The sequence below is a fragment of the Anomaloglossus baeobatrachus genome, chromosome 4 (genome assembly GCF_048569485.1).
Source record: "Anomaloglossus baeobatrachus isolate aAnoBae1 chromosome 4, aAnoBae1.hap1, whole genome shotgun sequence".
Lineage (NCBI taxonomy): Eukaryota > Metazoa > Chordata > Amphibia > Anura > Aromobatidae > Anomaloglossus > Anomaloglossus baeobatrachus.
Window position 1 is genome coordinate 244345745 of NC_134356.1, and position 13911 is coordinate 244359655.

A 13911-nucleotide genomic window follows, 5' to 3' on the forward strand; every position below is an offset into this window, starting at 1 on the left:
AGAGAAGAGAACTGTCTGAGAACTTCAGAACCAAAATTGTTGAAAAATATCAACAATTTTAAGGTTACACGTCCAACTCCACGGATCTTTATGTTTTTTTTGTCCACAGTAATGAAAAGGTTTACAACCCAGGGCACTGTAGCTAATTTCCCCTTGACATGGAAGGTGAAGAAAAATTGATGAAAGGGTGCAACGCAGGATAGTCCGAATGGTGGATATGCAGCCCCAATCATGTTCCAAACAAAATCAAGATGTACTGCAGGCTCAGGGGGCATCAGTGTCAGTGTGAACTATCCAATAATATTGAATGAAATGAAACGCTATGGCAGGAGACCCAGGAGGAACTCACTGCTGACACAGAGACATAAAAAAGCTAGACTACAGTGTGCAAAAATATACATGAGTAAGCCAAAATCCTTCTGGGAAAGTGTCTTGTGGACAGATGAGACCAAGATAGAACTTTTTGGTAAAGCACATCATTCTACTGTTTACTGAAAACGGAAGAAGCCTACAAGGAAAATATCACAGTACCTACAGTCAAATATGGTGGAGGTTCAAAGATGTTTTGGATTATTCTGTTGCCCCTCGTTTTGCTGCCCTTGTCTCTTTTTAGTGCAGCATTCTGCCGGTTTATAGGGTGTCTTGTCATTATATGCACCTATTTAAATGTTCCCTTTCTCAATGGATATAAGTGGTCTTTTATTCATTGGAACCCTATTCTATTGTGTTCATTATGCTAGTGATTTCCTTATTTCTCTTTCTTGAGGAGTTCCCCGCTAAAACCTAAGAACACTTTTAGTGGAACAGTATCACACTTGGATACTGCCCTTGTCAGGACAGGAAACCTCACATGGGACATTACAGGTAGCTTAAGGATACCTATCTGGACATAGTCCCCTCCTAATTCCATGGACGCCCTATTCTAAATGTATTAAGAGTGAGACCAAACCATGTTTATTAACTACAGTTGTTAGAAAATGCAAAATGCATGGCTAGGGGCTGGATTTTACATACCTGAGATACTAGTGTATGTTTTCAACTAGTAATTTAACTCTTTACAAGTAACTATATTCTCCTTTAGTAAATTAAGAATTTACATGCAGCTACTGTATGTTCTCCTCCAGGAGATAAACCTTTTAGAAGCTGTATTCTATATGTAATACAGGTCATGCTCCTGGTGAGACATTAGGAAAATGTTTGTGTGATTTGCATTTCAGAAATTCATATTGGGCTATATCGATAAATTCACCATGTTTGTATTTCAGCTTTGGCACGTTTTTAAGAAAAATAGGCATATGGTTTCTCCTGAAGTTGTGTGAATCTCCCATTGTGAAGAATTTTTAATTCTACAGTTTACAGCTCATTGTCAAGGCTACCGGATGCCCCTGCAGTCTGAGAGGTGGACTTTGCAAAGGCATTTGATACTGTACCACATAACAGCCTTCGGCTATGTGCACACCCTGAGATTTGGTAGTGTGTAGCTTGAAAGCAGCCCTCAGTAGAACACTGCTGACCTGCATGTAGGAAGCCAGGAGGCAGAGGAACAATGGGTTCCTGAAGACAACATACGAGAACCCCCTTTAAGCTATAGTAGATAGATGCTAAATACCCCAAAAGATGGGGATTAACACTTACATTAAATCAAGCTGTTGCACATTTATTTTACCTGTACTTTAAAGTATTTTTTATATTTCAACTGTAACTGCTTTAGGCAAAAAAGAAAGCTGAAAAAAATCAATATACAGGCATAAATAAAAATGTATTTCTAATGACTGCTATCTTTTAAACTCTTTAAATCCTATGCTGCTACCAGCAGAAACCTTACCAAAATCCAAATACAGTATATAATATACTTGCTACTAGTAATGGGGGAACCCCCCTGATGTTCGGGATCGGGAGCCTCGCCCGAACGTTTTGTAAAGATCAAGTTTGGGTTCTGAGATAACGTGAACTTGCATTCAAACACCGAACTCGGTCTTTACAGTTATGGGATGGTGGGGAGTGGGGGCTGTAAAATAAAGAATATAGTTAATAATAAACATTGTCATTATACTTAAAGGTCCCGCGATGCATCCTGCAGACTCTGTTTCCCGGCCACTTCTGTTTCCGTGTCCGATCATTGCTGTGCCCCCCGGTAAGCACCACTGACCAAAGGACCTTCCATGACGTCATAGCCATTTGACCAGTCTGGTGTGAATGTTGTACAGACATTGGCTTACAGACTGTTCACATGGCTATGATGTCATTGAAGGTCCTGTTAACTAAACTTTGACTGTAACTTTTCGAGTCTCACATCAGTATCACCCGGCGTGGCGCACTCTCCCCACAGGAGAGGGTCGGCTGCATGTATTTCCATGCAGCTGAGGCGCTCATGTCCTGAGAGAGTCAGGCTGTGCTGGGAGATGCAATGCGAGACGCAAGTGGAATCATACCCTGTCAGCCTGCTTCTCGCTCTGTACAGAACGATGAAGTAGAGCTGACACTGCTCTACCTGTGGACTAAGTCGGGGTAATTATTTTTTTATAATAAAGATGGAGTCTCTAAATGTTTTATTTGTTTTATTTCTAATAAAAAATGTTTTTCTATTTGTTGTGCTTTTTTTTACTGTTTACTAGAAATTCATTGTGGCCATGTCTAATTTGGCGTGACATCATGAATTTCGGGCTTAGTACCAGCTGAGAATACAAAGCTGGTATTAACTTCTTTATTAGGCTATGTGCCCACGGGGAAAGTGTCCTGTGGTTATATCTGCAGGACATTCCGCAGGAGCTCCCAGAAAACCGCACCACAACTTTTGTCTGTTTCCATGCTGCGGAACGTCCTGCGGATATTGTGCGGGCATTCTGCAGTGAGGATACAGTACCATGGCTTCGGCACTGCATCCTCAATGCAGAACAAGTGCTGAGTGATCGGGGAGTTTATACTTACCTCCATCATGCAGCACAGCTCTCCGGCCGTGTCACTCTGTCAGCGTCTGCACTGTGCAGGAGAAGGTGGGCGGGGCTGAACTAGCTCCGGCTGTCACATGACCGAAGCTCATAAAGGCCCCGCCCACCTCCTCCTTGCTGCTCCTAGCTCCACTGCCGTCCTGACTCGGGTGTGTGCTATCAAGGCAGGTAAGTATGGTACCAAGGCAGGTAAGCCTCTATCTCCATAGTGGAGCGCCGGGATTTCCGCAGGTAAAGCCGCAGGAATAATTGACATGCAGTTATGTGCGGCTGCAGGACATCCGCAACATATTCCGCAGCCGCACAATCCGCAGCGTGGACACAGACACTCCCCATGTCCCATAGGATAACATGGGGAGTGTCTGTACTTACTGAAACCTACGGATTTATCTGGAAAATCCAGACAAATCCTCAGGTTTTCCACGGCAAAATCCGCAGAAGCAAGCTCCCGTGGGCACATAGCCTTACCCAGCATGCCTCCACCATCAGGGCCGCTGGATGAGCCAGATAAAGCACCTGGAAATGGCGCTAAGAAACAATGTGCCATTTCCAGGGGCAGCTGCGGCTGCTGAGAATCCCAGCTCCAAGCTGCCTGGCTTTACCTTAGCTGGCAATCAACATACAGGAAAGCCCATTATTTTTATTTATTTTTTGTAATTATTTAAAAAAATAATTAAAAAAAAAAAAAATGTGTGGGCTCCTGTCTTATTTTGTTTGCCAGTCAGGTAAAACCAGGCTGCTGGGAGTTGGGATTCTCAGCGTGGCAAAGCCCAAGCGTTCTGGGCCCCCCATGCTAAAAACTGCAACCAGCAGCACCCCTGGAAATGGCGCATTGTTTCTTAGCGCCATTTCCAGGGGCTTTCCCCGGCTTGTCTTATGGCCTTGATGGCGGTGGCATGCTGGGTAATAAAGCGGTTAATACCAGCTTTGTATTCTCAGCTGGTACTAAGCCCGAAATTCATGCTGTCATGCCAAATTAGAATGGCCACCATGAATTTCTAGTAAACAGTAAAAAAACACAACACAGAGAATTTTTTTTATTAGAAATATAACAAAAAAAAAATTAGACTCCATCTTTATTATAAAAAAATCCTTAGTCCGATGTAGTCCACAAGTAGAGCATTGTCCGCTCTGCTTCATCACTCTGTAAAGACAGCATCTGTACAGAGTGAGAATCAGAGAGAGCAATGTCAGCTCTGCTTCATCACTCTGCACAGACAAGCATCTATAAAGAGTGAGAAGCAGGCTGACACTGAGGCCGGAGTTCCATTTGCGTATGACTCGTGCAGTCTCGCAATGGCATCACCCTGCACGGCCTGACGCTCTCAGGACAGGAGCGCCTCAGTTGCATAGAAATACAAGTAGCTGACTGGTCCTGTCTGGGAGTGTGCAGCCGTACCAGGTGATGCTGATGCTACACTCGCACAGTGACAGTCAAAGTTCAGTTAACAGGACCTTCGATGACATCATAGCCATGTGACCAGTCTGTAAGCCAATGTCTGTACAACATTCACACCAGACTGGTCACATGGCTATGACATCATGGAAGGTCCTTTAGTCAGTGGTGCTTACAGAGGGGCATAGCAATGATCAGACACGGAAGCAGAAGCGGCCGGTAAACAGAGTCTACAGGACGCGTTGTGGGACCTGTAAGCATGATCATAATTTTTTTAAATAATGTACTTTTTTTTTTACAGCCCCTGGACCCAAACTGGACTCGAACTGTAACATGAACTTCCCAGGAATGCTCATGTTCGGGATCGTGTGCATGAACACTATGTGTTCGGTACGAACCCCGAACTTTACAGTAAATGTTCGCCCATCACTACTTGCTACTATTACTACATCTAACAAAGCTCTTCCCCATATATAAACCTCTGACTAAGAAATATATCTAATATAATAAACACGCTAAACAAAGAGTTGAATTCTAATGTGCCACGAACAAGAAGAAAAATTGTTATGTATTTGGTTCATGAACTGGAAAATTTGTTACAAGTGTAAAATGAAGGCTCCGAATAATCTTCTATAGGTATTAATATAGCAGTAACCTTACAAAGGGAACATAATTACAAGGTGTAAATGAAGGAAAATTAAAATGACGGTTTTCTGTTGAATAATTATTTTTAATTAACAGGCTGAACTTCTTGATTCCTTAGCTGCAATACACTATTTTTAAAACATTTAGGGCATTTCTAGCATTGTTAAAGAGATTCTCCGTGTCAGCATTTGTTGGTAACAGGAACGATGGTAGTGATTGATAGGAGTTGCTCTCAATCACTGGTAGTGTATGTGCACAAGCTAAGTATTTGCTGGGTTTTTGTCTTTTTTATTCACTCAGTTTTGTCACACATTCCTAAGCATTTCCTCGCACCAGCAATGTGAATGAGTCTGAGAACTTGTGGAAGGTGATTTTTTTTATAGCTACTTTCACTTGGTGTTGGTGCTTTGTGGTGGCTATTGCTGTTGTGATTGTGTGCCTGTGGGGTGGGATGGCCTGGAGCCATGTTTACTTTGCCTTGCAGCATAGGTGCTGTTGGGTACCGGGTCACTTCACCTGCTGGTGCACTGCTGCATTGGTGGTGACTGACGCATGGCGCCTCACCTTTAAGGTTAGGGATCCACTGAGAGGCTCAACCATGACATAGTACTGGTCTTCATACAGTCTAATCAGAATGTTAAACTAAACCTCACCTTCAGTTTTGTACATTTTGGGTTAGACAAAATAGATCAGTGTAAAATTTTTGGATGTGCAGTCTATGTCTTTCTACAAAGAACGAGCTATGTGCAGATTCTCAAGAAATGGAAGACATTTAATGAAAACCATTATTCCAGTGAGAAATTCAAAATCTAGTTCCCTTGCTCAAATACATACAGTGATATACTTTAGTGGATTTGGAGGGCACTTTGGGAATCCTGAGAGTAGAGTCCTAAATGTTAAACATCGGCAAGTTGAAAACCAAACTTTCACCCAAGTGGCATTAAGTACTGCATCTTGTTTTTTTTTTTTCTGTTTTTTTTTTTATTTAAAGGGAACCTGTCAGGTGCAATATGCACCCAGAACCACGAGCAGTTCTGGGTGCATATTGCTAATCCCTGCGTAACCGTTCCTGTACCTAGTAGCATACATAAAGATATCTTTAGAAAAAGTATTTCTATAGATAAATCGTAATATGATAATGAGGCCAGGGACTAGTCGCAAGGGTGTTAGTTCTCTTGGCTTGCTAGTTGACCCCCTTAGCATGTAAGCATACCCCTGTGGGCACGCTAGTGTGTACTGCTAAAGAATGCACAGCGTCAGAGGCATAGTTGCTCTCATCTCTGCTGCCAGAGATGCCAGACTGTTCCCGGACATCCAATCATGCGCACTACACCAGTTTGAAGCCGGGACATGCACACCTGGCATCATAGTATGCATGACTTGAAGTTCGAGACTTCTGATCATTCGCACTGAGCCCAAATCCAGTGTCGGACTTGGTAACAGCAGAGAGCGGTGAGATTGACCATGCCTCTGACGCTGCACATCTTTAACATGTTCGGGTGTGCTTACATGGTAAGGAAGCCTACTAGCTAAGTGAAATAACGCCTTTGTGACTAGTCCCTGCGCTCATTATCATATTATAAAAGATCTTTAGAAATACTTTTTCTAAAAATCGTTTTCTCTATGCTACTGTATACAGGGATGGTTAGGCAGGGATTAGCAATATGCACCCAGAACTGCTTGTGGTTCTGCATATTGCACCTGACGGGTTACCTTTAACTTTATCTAAGGAATGTGTGGGCCAAAAAAGCCAAATGCACTGGGACATTAATCTTTTTCCTTTTTAGCAGCTTTAACTGGAACATTTATAAATGTAGAAACTTGAGCTTCCATTTATGTTTTTTTTTCTTTTTTTTATTCATGTAAATAGCTGTAGTACCCGGGCATCGCCCGGGAAAGTAACTGTGCTTCTGTCTCTCTCCTAGTCTCTGCCTATGTTCCTTTCTGTCTGTTTCTTTCTGTGTGTCTGTCTCTGTGTGTCTGTCTCTGTGTGTCTGTCTCTGTTTGTCTGTCTCTGTGTGTCTGTCTCTGTGTGTCTGTCATCTCTATCCATGTCTGTCTCTCTGTCAGTGTCTTTCTGTCTGTCTCTGTATCTTTAAAGTCTCTTCTGTCTCTATGTCTCTCTCTATCTCTGTGTCTGTCTGTGTCTGTTTCTCTATCTCTGTGTCTGTCAGTCTGCTTCCCTCGCTGCCTCTTTCCCCGTCTGCCTCTTTCCCCGTCTGCCTCTTTCCCCGTCTGCCTCTTTCCCCGTCTGCCTCTTTCCCCGTCTGCCTCTTTCCCCGTCTGCCTCTTTCCCCGTCTGCCTCTTTCCCTGTCTCTGTCTCTTTCCCTGTCTCTGTCTCTTTCCCTGTCTCTGTCTCTTTCCCTGTCTCTGTCTCTTTCCCTGTCTCTGTCTCTTTCCCTGTCTGTGTCTCTTTCCCTGTCTCTGTCTCTTTCCCTGTCTCTGTCTCTTTCCCTGTCTCTGTCTCTGTCCCTGTCTCTGTCCGTCTCTTTCCCTGTCTCTTTCCCTGTCTCTGTCCCTGTCTCTGTCCCTGTCTCTGTCCCTGTCTCTTTCCCTGTCTCTTTCCCTGTCTCTTTCCCTGTCTCTTTCCCTGTCTCCTTCTCTGTCTCCTTCTCTGTCTCTGTCTGTCTCATTCCCTGTCTGTATCTGTCTGCCTCTGTCTCTTTGATTGTCTGTCTCTCTCTGTCTCTTTCCCTGTCTCTGTCTCTTTCCCTGTCTCTGTCTCTTTCCCTGTCTCTGTCTCTTTCCCTGTCTCTGTCTCTTTCCCTGTCTCTGTCCCTGTCTCTGTCTCTGTCCCTGTCTCTGTCCCTGTCTCTGTCCCTGTCTCTTTCCCTGTCTCTTTCCCTGTCTCTTTCCCTGTCTCTTTTCCTGTCTCTTTTCCTGTCTCTTTTCCTGTCTCTTTTCCTGTCTCTGTCTCTTTCCCTGTCTCCTTCTCTGTCTCTGTCTGTCTCATTCACTGTCTGTATCTGTCTGCCTCTGTCTCTTTGATTGTCTGTCTCTTTCTGTCTCTTTCCCTGTCTGTCTCTGTCTGTCTTTCCCTGTCTGTCTCTGTCTGCCTCTGTCTGTCTCTGTCTGCCTCTGTCTGTCTCTGTCTGCCTCTGTCTGCCTCTGTCTGCCTCTGTCTGCCTCTGTCTGTCTCTTTCCCTGTCTGTCTCTTTGATTGTCTGTCTCTGTGTCTCTTTCCCTGTCTGCCTCTTACTTTGTCTGTGCCTATGTCTGTCTGTCTCTTTCTGTCTCTCTTTATCGGTCTCCCCACTGACATATTACCTCCCACATAAGCTTCTTATACTATGAATGTCCTTCATTCCTATAGCAACCAATCACAGCTGCTATTAATTAACTTTAGCTCACAGCTCCATTGTCTTTAATGGAGGCAGGTTTTTTGGAGAGTAACTGTAAAGCATTGAGTTAAATTTTCCCGTCAAAACATAGTCTATGACGTTCCCTGAGTCACATGGGTTGTCTGTGCAAAATTTCGTGATTGTAAATGCGATGGTGCGGATTCCTTTAGTGGACATACATACACACACACATACATTAGCAGATCTTTTGAAACTGAAACTTGCTAAAATTTCCCCCAAAATGTGATTTTTCCAGAATAAATTTGTATAAGTTTCAATACTGGAAAGCTTGTAATTATTTTGAAAATACATATGGGAAAAAGAGGAGAGAAAGAACCCGGCTGACCATAATAGCTTACATTCTACAGGACAAATAGAGAGGAAGAAAGAGAACCATGCTGACCATGACAGAATGCTCTCTATCGGAGAGGGAGGACCCTGCTGACTATAAGAGCTGACACTCTACACGAGAGAGAGAGAAGACTCTGCTGACCACAAGAGCTTACACTCTATAGGACAGAGAGAATACCCTGCTGACAATATGAGATTATGTAGTGCCCATGAAGCCATCAGGGTGCTACAAGGTTCTGCATCCCCACAAGGATGCAGGGCCTAGCCCCTAGGGACCTGGAGACCCAGTGCCGGTAACACCAAAAACCAAGGTAATCCCAGTTTTCCCCCAAGAATCCCCAATACAATGGTACTTAGCTAGGGTCGGACCAATGGATGGCCACCTAGACGTGGAGCTAGACCATTCCACTAGTTGACCAGGTGGGAGGAGCGGACTGAAGAGACCAAGAACAAAGTCGGACAGAAGCAGGCGAGGAGTAAAGGTAGAAGCAAAGCGACATCCTGACTCAGTTTAATGGTAACCTGGTACCCAGGAGAGTAGTTGCTGGTGGAGTACGGTGGAGTACTCCCAGAACTACACACCAATGGGGTACAGGACCCTAGGAGAGGAAAGAGCTTCAAGCCGACCTGTTAACACCTGCACAGCATGGTGACCATCAAGGACCTCGCTGACCCTAAAAATCCGAAGACTCAGTAGCAAAGGGAAAACCGGGGCCAGGACCTGAGACTCCAACTCCGCAGGGTTCACGCTACCATCAGGCGGATAGAAGTGGACAAACCACCGGACAGAGATTCCCAGTTGCTCTACTCCACGGGGACCCATTTACCAGAGACAGGTGCAGGGGAAGAAGGTACCAGAGTACTGAACTGGCACTGGGACGAAGGGGACCTGGAGGTGAAACCTGCCGGCCTCGGGTAACCTGTTACCATCAACCAGCAGTGAGTAAAAACCATTTGCACTAAACCTCTGTCTGGACTACCTTCTTCCAACGCCCATCACAACATCCATCCTCTGGGGCCCGACCCTGCTTGCGGAGGGCCTACCATCCATGCTGCAATTAAAACCAGCCCCAGTAGTGACATTCTGCAGCGGTGGCTCCACATATATAGCCGCAACACCGCAAGTGGCGTCACGTATGAACACTAATCTAAATCCCCCTGGAAATACACCCCATTACAAAAAGGGCAAAGGGCATGGAATTGGGCATCGGCCACCACCGTGACATTCCCAAGACAAATACCGCCCGGGACCGAGTACCCCATATCCCTGGGTGCGACACTTACACTCTACAGGAGAGAGAGAGAAAACCATGCTGACCATAAGAGCTTACACTCTACAGGACAAGAGAGAGAGGATCCTGCTGACCATGAAAGTTTACACTCTACATTAGCGAGAGAGGAACCCACTGATAATAACAGCTTACACTATACAGGAGAGAGAGGAACCTGCTGACCATAAGAGTTTTCACTCTACAGACGAGTGAGAGAGAGAGAACCCTGCTGACCATAAGAGCTTACACTCTACAGGAGAGACAGAGAGAGAGAGAGAGAAGACCCCGTTCACTTCACTTAGAGAGCTTACAATATACAACAAAGAAAAAGAGGACTCCACTGACCATAAGAACTATCACTCTATAGTAACGAGGGAAAGGATCTTGCTGACCATAAGAGCTTACCCATTACAGACGAGCGAGAGAGGACCCCTCTGACTATAAGAGCTTCACTTTATAGAAGTGAGGATTCTGAAGAGATTACAATCTACAAGAGAGAGGGAGAGCCCCCTACTGATCATAGGAGTTTATACTCTACAGGAGAGGGAGAAAATGAGAGAGAAAGAAATAGAGAGAAAAAGACAGAAAGAGAGAGAGAGAGAAAGAAGGCGAGAGAAAGAGAGAGAGAGAGAGAAAGAGTGAGAGAGAGCTTACACTTTACAGAAGAAAGAGGACCCCACTCACCATAAGGGCTTACACATTACAGACGAGAGAGAGAGGACCCCACTGACCATAAAGGCCCCTTTACACACTGCAACATCACTAGCGATATCGCTGTAACGTCACCGGTTTTGTGACGTAATAGCGAGCTACCCAGCGACATTGCAGTGTGTGACATGCATCAGCGACCTGGACCCCGCTGTGAGGTCGCTGATTGCTACAAATCTTTCAGGACCATTTTTTGGTCCTTTGTTTCCCGCTGCGCAGCATACATCGGTGTGTTTGTCACCGTTACAACGACAGTGCTATAGCGTTCTCTACCAGCGAGGTCATTCTGCAGGTCCGGGATCACTGCAAAGTCTCCAAACGCTGCTGCATCGTTGGCCAGATCTGCCTGATTTGACAGCTCACCAGCGACTGTTTAGAGACTTTCCAGCGATCCCGGCCAGGTTGCAATCGCTGGTGGGACCACTACAAAGTCTCAGTGTGTAAAGGGGCCTTAAGAGCTTCAGTCTACAGAAGTGAGAATTCTGAAGAGATTACAATCTACAGGAGAGAGGGAGAGCACCCTACTGACCATAGGAGGTTACACTCTATAGGAGAGGGAGAGAAAGAGAGAAAGAAAGAGAATAAAAGAAGGCGAGAGAAAGATAGAGAGTGAGAGAGCGAGAAAGAGTGAAAGAGAGCTTATCTTTACAGGAGAAATAGGACCCCACTTACCATAAGAGCTTAAACTCTATAGGAGAGAGAGAGGACCTCGCTTGTCATAAGAGCTCACAGACTACAGGAGAGAGGATTCTGCTGACCATAAGAACTTACCCTCTATCGCCTCTTTCATATGTCCGTGAAAATGACGCACGTTTTTCACGGACATGTCAAAGGTGCGTATTGCCCTCCATGAGCCGTGTTTATGGCACACGTGTGTTCTCCGTGTGTTATCTGTGATAACACGCGGAGAACGGGAACTTTCTGCTCACCTGTCCCTGGCATTGCTGTCCGTGGTGCTGATCTTCGGTCTCCGGTCCTGCCGACTCCCCGCTGCTTCTGCTTCCGGTCCGCAGTGAAGTGAATATGCAATGAGCATAATGAGTGGCGGTCAGAAGCAAGTGACAGCAGCGGCAGAGACAGCAGGGCCGGAGAAAGGGTAAGGCCGCTGCTGTCAATTGCTGCCTTACCCAGTAAGTCTGGAGATGAAGAACATACAAATTGCACTCTGATGTGAACCATTGAACTATGATGACCCAGATACTGACCACTACCGTACAAGGAATGTGTGATAATCTGCTGAAATTCAGAGCTGCAGGGCATTAAGGGGAAGCCTGCGTGGCAATGCAAAATAACACTAGGTTGCTCTCTGATGCTTCAACAGTGTGGGAAGTTGTGCCAGACAAGCTTTTTTTCTTTTTTTTTTATCGAATTTCAAAATTTTCAAATTTATGCAAAACTTTGAATTTCAGGAGATTCAACTTGCACTCACTGATCCACAGAACGGTTCACTCATCTCTAATTGCAATGTAAAACTACTGAAAATATGATATGAAAACAAACAGAAAAAAAACAACATATTTGGTATTGCCAGTTCAGATGCGCACTCTATCTGTAATGGTCTTCATTTTTTAGTGTAAATAGCCTGCCATTGTTCTCGGCACAATGATATCTGTTTACACAGGACAATGTGCTGTCGAAAACAATGATATTTTGTCGAAAAGATCATGTCACCAGACAAACGAGTATTTTGCTGATTTGTTCGTTGATTGGCAGCATGTTTAGTAGGCACAATTACTATTTAAACACATTATACAAGGTAATTTCAGATACAGTATTTGTTTGCTGAGCTTCCCAAGCCCCATAGGCAATCAAACAGCAACTTTCCCAAGGGGCATCTGTAGAGGAAACGTGTGTTAACTGTGATTACACTAAAAAGAGACACTGCTGGCTCTTACCTACGGTATACATTCATTGCTGTAAAACAGACATAATACATTACACCAGCTTCTTAGGCCAAATATTGCTAAACTGCTTAAAAACGAAGGAAATAACTCAGCTCACCATTGCGTGTGAGTGTTGCGATCCAGAACATGTACAGTATATCCCCCTGTAGACTACAAATCAAAGGAAGAAAGTAGGTAGTTCAGATTTACGGAAGAGCATATCTTCTTTATTAGGATACGGTTCCACTTGTGTATAGTGGAGGGCATTGGAAGCAATATGCTAATGAACCTCTTCTGGGAGCATGATGCGACTGTGATCTGATCTTGTGATCGTATCACAGCTGCAGAGAAAAGGATTACGAGCACTTTCTTCCCATCTCCTCACCGGCCTGTCTTTGCATACATCGCACTGCAGTTGGATGACATACGAGTGCATTGCGATGTTTCACACACTCCTATAGACTTGTAAGGAGGTGCGTAAGCTGAGACTCGCTGCCAAACGCAGCATGCTGTGATTCATTCCACATGCCGCTATGGCATGTGAAATCAATTGCAGATGGACATTGCCCCATAGTTTTGCACTACACTGAGAGCAATCCGATGTTTTATCAGATTGCAGTCGTCTGTGCAAAACACAAGTGGAACTGTACCATTAGGTGTACATACAGACTAGTGAGAGACCAAAATAAGAACATGTACGCATTTCTGGTACTTAGATACTCTTCTTTTTATCTGACACCAGTCTGTATGTACACCTAACAAAGATTTAAATTCCGTGAAGCTGGACTATCTACTTCCTTCCTTTAAACTGCCTACCGCAGCATACCAAATTCAACCAGTTGGTACAAGCACTAATATGCAAGATAGATAACTGTAATAAATCACTATGTAAATGTAGGACCTGGTTATTACCATTTTTTGCCTTTAAATACAAACAAGAATGTTTCCATCCACTAACAATAATAAGAAATCATAAACATGTTAATTAAAAAATGCAAAGTATACTAGATGATATTAAAATGATTACAATCATAACCCCCTGCATACGATATTGATGACCTATCAGGACAAAAATATCAGATCGGTCGAGCTCTATAACTGAGCCTCCAAAAAGATCAGCTGTTATAAGCTCTGGCAGCTAGATGTAAATTCAGGGCCTGATTCATTAAGCTTTCACATCAGAGTTCTGGCATAAAAGCTTTTAAAAGTGTAAAATTTATGAGCAACTTGACCTTTTAAAGCCAGTTTTTCTCAGTTCCTACAAAATGTACAGAGCTGGGACGGGACAGGTTGGTGGTGGGTGCGGGATGCCACAGCTTGTCTAATTCCTTTAGCCAGAAATCTCACCACAGTACCTGATTGGAATC

The 13911-nt window shown here is 44.3% G+C and overlaps 1 protein-coding gene across 10 annotated transcripts in view; it reads right to left on the minus strand.

The window, feature by feature from the left end:
• PPFIA2 (PPFI scaffold protein A2) overlaps positions 1 to 13911 on the minus strand; it is a 575559-nt gene that overhangs the window by 175129 nt on the left and 386519 nt on the right. The gene's annotated exons all lie outside the window — the stretch shown is intronic.